The 6000-nt window shown below is 36.2% G+C and overlaps 1 long non-coding RNA gene across 1 annotated transcript; it reads left to right on the forward strand.

Moving 5' to 3' along the window:
• Positions 1–3179: 3179 nt before the first annotated feature.
• Positions 3180–4963, forward strand: LOC113347160. Its single transcript, XR_003358769.1, has 2 exons — positions 3180–4639; positions 4741–4963. It is a non-coding gene; the product is annotated as an uncharacterized LOC113347160 (long non-coding RNA).
• The last annotated feature ends 1037 nt before the right edge of the window (positions 4964–6000 follow it).

Raw genomic sequence — 6000 nt, forward strand, 5'->3', positions numbered from 1 at the left:
TCTGTTATGATTAGGATTGTGGGTGCATCTCTTAAAGTGCTTCCACAAGGCAGCAGTTCCATTTTTGGAGATGTTATCCCTAAATGTCCTTCCACAATAATTGCAAGTGGCTTCTTCAACATTTCTCCTAGTGAAATGGCGCCATATTATGTTCTGAACCCTATCTGGAATTGATGCATCCATCACTGACAAACAATTCCATATAACCTCAGTAAACTACACAGTGCCAAACTAGTAAACTACACACATGAGTGACATGATACAACACAACAAAAAAGTAAAATGCTAATCTCAGTAAGAGCAACTAGATGTCATGTCCTGTCTCTAGTCCAATAACAGATTTCAACAACTAATCAAGATTACCTGCAACAATACACTTGATCAAGTCAGATAAACAAATCAAGATTATCTACAACTTAAGAACTCATACAACAATACACTTGATCAACTAATCCAGATTATCTACAACTTAAGAACTCATACAAGTTCATCAAAATGTAAAAAGTTCAAAAAAAACAAGAAAATAATTAAGCAACAATTACTATCTACCTACTTCTCGCAATCATGTAAGCAACAAGAAAAGAATTAAGCAACAATTAACCCATCAATCTAAGTTGTAAAAGAAATCAGAACAAATTGAGTAACAACAATTATTAAGCAACAATTACTAACACCCTAATTTCATTAACAATTACTAACACCCAAATTTCATTAACAAAAAGAAAAAGAAGTACTCAAATTGATAATTCTAATAAACCTATTTCTCAAATTGTTCCAATCCACGACATTTCAAGTCCAAAGGGTGCAACTTTATTACTAAAACAACACCATTACCATTCAAAGATTAGCACTAGACAGTGAATTTGGAATAACATAATTCAAAACAATAACACCATCCAACAAATCTCTAATCTTTTCCTTCTCTTTCTCCACTCCACAAGAATATTTCACAGGATTAAAAGCAAAGATTTTGATGAACTTACCTTTGGTTAACAATTTCAATTTCTGAGTTGGATTGTTCCTTGAATCTTTTCTCTTTGTTTTACCCTGTGAAAGTGAAACCCTGAATTAAGTTAATCAAGTTGGTAAACAATGTATCAACAGTAATTAATTTGGTAAACAATACAAATCATCACTACTTCAAAACCCTAGGTTCCAAAAATCAAAATAGGAGAACTGAATCAACTGATTCAACACTTACCTTTGGCTAACAATTTCTCCTTCTTCTTCTGGATCGAGAGGTGGTAAGTAATGGAGTTAACAATGGAGAAGGGAAGATTCAGAAGAAAATTGTCTCGTCCCTGTAATGGAGTTCTTTACTTCTTCTCCTTCTCAGAGACAGAGGAGAGGAGACGGAAAATGAGAAGAGAAACCCTACCCCTATAATGTTCGCTTATATACCAGGCTTTAATCTAACGGCTATTACTGATTTATCATCCCCTAAATCTAACGGCTACTACTACTCGGTACAGACGGTACGGTTCGGCACGAGATTAGGTCATGACCGTGTACCTGTACCTCCCTAACCTCAATTCCTATTTTTTGGACCGGTACCTGTACCCCATTTCTCGATTAGGTACAAAACCAGGTACGGTTCCACCGGTACCTGTACCCCATTTCTCGATTAGGTACAAAACCAGGTACGGTTCCACCGGTTCCGGGACGGTCCGTCGGTCCGGCTCGGTTCCTGTGCACCCTTAGTTTTACATGATTTCGTTAACATCATGCAAGATTAGGAACAAAAGATACACGCAACAGCTCTTTATGTCACCGATCAAAATTTGTTTGGACTTTAGAACTTTTCTTTCGTTTCTTATACCTATCCAGCTAGTTGCAATTTCATATGTTTATTTTACTTTTAACGTTGAAATTTTCTTTTACACAATCAAATGACTAATTCCAGATAAAACGAAGCTTGCAAGCTAGGTACCAATCTTTCATAGAAATCGTGCATACATCAAAATCACGCGTACATAAATTATAGAGTGATAATTGCAATTTGCATGGATAGAAGAAATATATACATATGTATATACTTGAAATACAAAGAAGAAAAGATCTTTAACTTTAAATAAATAAAAGGTCAATGAAGATCTTTTCTTTTTTTCTTTTTTTTGAACCATGAAGAAGATTGCGTCGATGTAAAAGAAGATGATGTAATCTGAAGGTATATACAAAGGTTGCCTTAGTGTAAAAGAAATCAGCACCATTGATGGATTTTTCGTTTTCTTAACCTGGCCTCTTAGACCAAAGACTATCTTCCCTCCTTTAGAGTAAGTCTTATGGTGGAATCCATCCATCATCCATCTTCCACGCCACCTCAGTATTTAGAACTGTGGATGGAAGCGCAAGTGTAATGGTGGAATACTAGAAACGCTATTCTTAATGGACCTAAAAAAACGCAATTAAGAATGAAGTTAAAAAAACGCAATTAAGAATGGAGCTTTTTTTTTTTCAGCCGTTAGATTTCAACAACTCATTTTAAATCTACGGATAAAAAAAAACACAATTAAGAATGGAGCTAAAAAAACGCAATTAAGAATGGAGTTTTTTTTTCAGCCGTTAGTTTTCAACAACTCATTTTAAATCTACGGATAAAAAAAAAACTCAATTCTTAATTGCGTTTAACGCTATTTTTATTGGCGTTTAGATGGATTCCATGGACCCTTCCACCAAACCATGGAACCTTGCTTGGATTTTTTATGGAAAACCCCAACTTGGAAGCCACTAGACTTGACATTCCATGAATTTTCCACACTTGGAATAAGTTGGATTCCACCATAAGACTTGCTCTTAAAATGCTAAGTCATATAAGTTTCCACGTTGCACGGTGAGTGTAACACCCCCTTAAATTAAATGAATAAAAGTTTTGGGTATTAATAAACCTGGAGAGGACACTTGGCGGGACTCTATTGGTTAAAACACTAACTAAAACTTTGACAACACTATGATTACACCCTATATTTAACCAGCCGTTTGTAACCCCGTTAGCAAAAACGTGGGTTTACAACACTCACGTAGAGATCTACATCTAATAAATTTGTTACACTTTGTTTACACCGAAAATTTAACTGGACGTTGCTAACGCCAGTTAGGTAGACAACACACCCGTGATAAACTATACCTAACTGAGATACCATTCTATCGTCTTCTTATTCGCAGAACGGCTGCCACTCTTCTCTTCCCAGTTTTCTTACAGCTTGAAAACTAAAATCTCAGTATTTTTCTGGATTTAATAGAGTTTTGTTTCGACTTTTCTTCTCCGGTGAAAACAAAATAGGGTTATGAGTTGATTAGGGTTAAGAGTTTATTATCTTCTTCTCTCTTTTAACCATCTATTCAAATCACCAGAACCTATTATTCATCATCGGACTTCCATTTATCAATAACAACAGCGAACCCTAGAAATTCTTTCATCTCTGTTCATCAATTACATCTCCAATTACTTCTCAAACCCTAACTGCAATCTCAAATTCAAACTAAACCCATGTCTTACAGCCACATGAACTCTTCGATTCATTCTTAATCTTCTCAATTTACACTCAATAATCCATGGCATCGACATCTTCTTCATAGACTTTCTTATGTTTGCTCAAATGCATCTAAACCCATCTACCATTCAGCAATTAGTACCTTGAATTTCTTCCCCTAAGTTCCCTCTATTTGATACAACAGCAGCAGCCGCTGCTTTTATTTTCTCGTTGTGGCGATCAAAACCCTAGCTCTCTTCCCCGAAAAACTAAAATCAAATCCAACCTCTCATCAACCATTTGTGATGCAACCAATTTACTTTTTTTAAGATTACAAACTTCAGATTTGATTGAATCTGAAATTGCAGTTACGGGGAATGAAGTGTGAGAATAGAGTTGCAGGAAGAAGATGAGTGCTTCACAAGAACCAAATGAACTGAGAAGGTGGACTAGGTGACAGAGAATAGAATTATGGACCTGAACTGAAACTGGTGTTGCTGTTGGAATGCAGTGATTAGATGCATGTTAGGTTGCAGGGATTGAGCTGAATTGCAGGCAAGGCTATGCCTAAGCATAACTTGCGCTCAAGTCTCAAGAAACAAGCAGGTTTTTGAATAAGTTGGTAAGTAAATTGATGTTTATCTGATTGATTTGTTGTGGTAATTGTTTTTTGTTTTTGGGGGCAGTTGAATATGTTTTCCTCGCATAATTGAGTTGAAGAGCTTAAATATATGATATTTAGATATAATTGTACGGGATGGTGTTTTTTACTGATGTTCTTGCGAAGTGGTGGTGACTGAAGTCAGAATGTCCTTTGCTTAGAGTTGGCGCATAGACAACATGGATTGAGTCCAACAAACAATGGAAGCGTGTATCCTCATGTCATCCTTGACAAACTCAGTAGAGCAAAACTCATCCTAATCTAAATTCGTTTGGATTTTGTAATTATTGAGTGCATACATTATCAATGTATAGAAAAGAAGTGAAAATCATGTGTTTTTCTATTCTGCATCTCTGCTGATCTCTTAAAACCAGAAGAAGAACTTAAGGGAAAGGAGTGTGCAGTTGTTCGCCAGAGGCAATTGTGTTTGCACAAATCACCCCGAGACATCCTAGATGATATACCTATCCATGGAATGTCAGAAACGAGCTATGAACTGTCGAAATAGGTAGACAACAACAATCTTTCTGGTATTCTTAAGGTTGAGACAACTGCATTTCTTTTCGTCTTATCGATGTTTTCAAACTTTTTTACTTCTGGTTTTTGCAGAGAGGAATCTGTAAGTAATAAGATAGTCGGTGGAGTTGGATGCATAAAACAAGATTCCATTTTGTTTTCATATTTATGTTTCACAAGTGTCATTGGTGATCTTCATAAGGTGTTCTGTCTTTCTGTTTATATCTTTAATTGTTTCTGGGTACGGTTACCGATTTAAATTTTTTTCCTACCTCAGTTGATATCTTTAATTGTTTCTGTTTAGATTCCACTTTTAGTTTGGACGGGTAACACTAAACTGGTGAAATGTTGGATTAAATTTTAATCAGGTTCTTACACTCTCAACTTACCTAAATGATACAGACTTTTGTTTGGTTGTTCTTCTAAGTTAAGAACAACCAAACAGGTACTAATCTCATAGATTCAAGTTAATTAATCTGAAGTAGGTGACTCATTGAAGAAAATTTGAAAGTTTGGTGTAATATTAGCACATTGAGTTATTTTATATACAAGTTTTGTTGGGAAGAAATATTAGCGTTTGGTTATGTATCTTCAGGGAACTATATTGAATTTGGGAAGAAATATTTGATTCCAAGACAGGGCCATAATCTTACTAGATTATCGTAGAATTATACCATATAAAAAATCATAAGTATGCATTGGGACAGGGCAAGCAAAACCGAATCACACCAAATCAAAAATCCTAAACAACGAGGCGAAGCTAAGCCATACTAAATTAAAAATGTACAACGACGGGGATAGGCGAAGTTCCACGACACCAAATAAAAAATGCACGACGAGGTAAGGCGAATACTAAATCAAAAATATGGTTAAAAGAAAAAAATGTGTTGCACACGAGGCGAAGCCTAAAAAATTCTAAACATGCGTCAGGACAGGGCGAGGTAATGCGGTTTTCGGCTCCGCCCGATACGTAACACGGGTACAAAATCTAGCTGAAGAGTATTTTCATTCAAAGAAAAGAGAGTTAAAGCAAAAAAAAATATCATATCTGGTGCTACTATGGTAGGGCAAAGAGTCAGGAGCGGAGGCAGGGTTGGAGGAAAACGGTGCAAATCTTTTTCTTTCCGATGCCATAAGCTAAATATGGGTGCAAAATGGGCTTGCGTTACATTTTGCGACTAAAAAAGAGCAAAACAGGTGCAATTGGGCTTGGGAGCTAGCTGGGATGGTTGTGCAACTGCACACCCTTGCTCTAAGCTAACTCCGCCCCTGGAAAGAGTTCCTTTCCCTCTACATCCTTCAAGCGCTTCAACCGAAAGAGTTAGCGAAGACAAAGACTACATGGCTAAACTT

This window comes from Papaver somniferum, chromosome 2, assembly GCF_003573695.1.
Source record: "Papaver somniferum cultivar HN1 chromosome 2, ASM357369v1, whole genome shotgun sequence".
Classification (NCBI taxonomy): domain Eukaryota; kingdom Viridiplantae; phylum Streptophyta; class Magnoliopsida; order Ranunculales; family Papaveraceae; genus Papaver; species Papaver somniferum.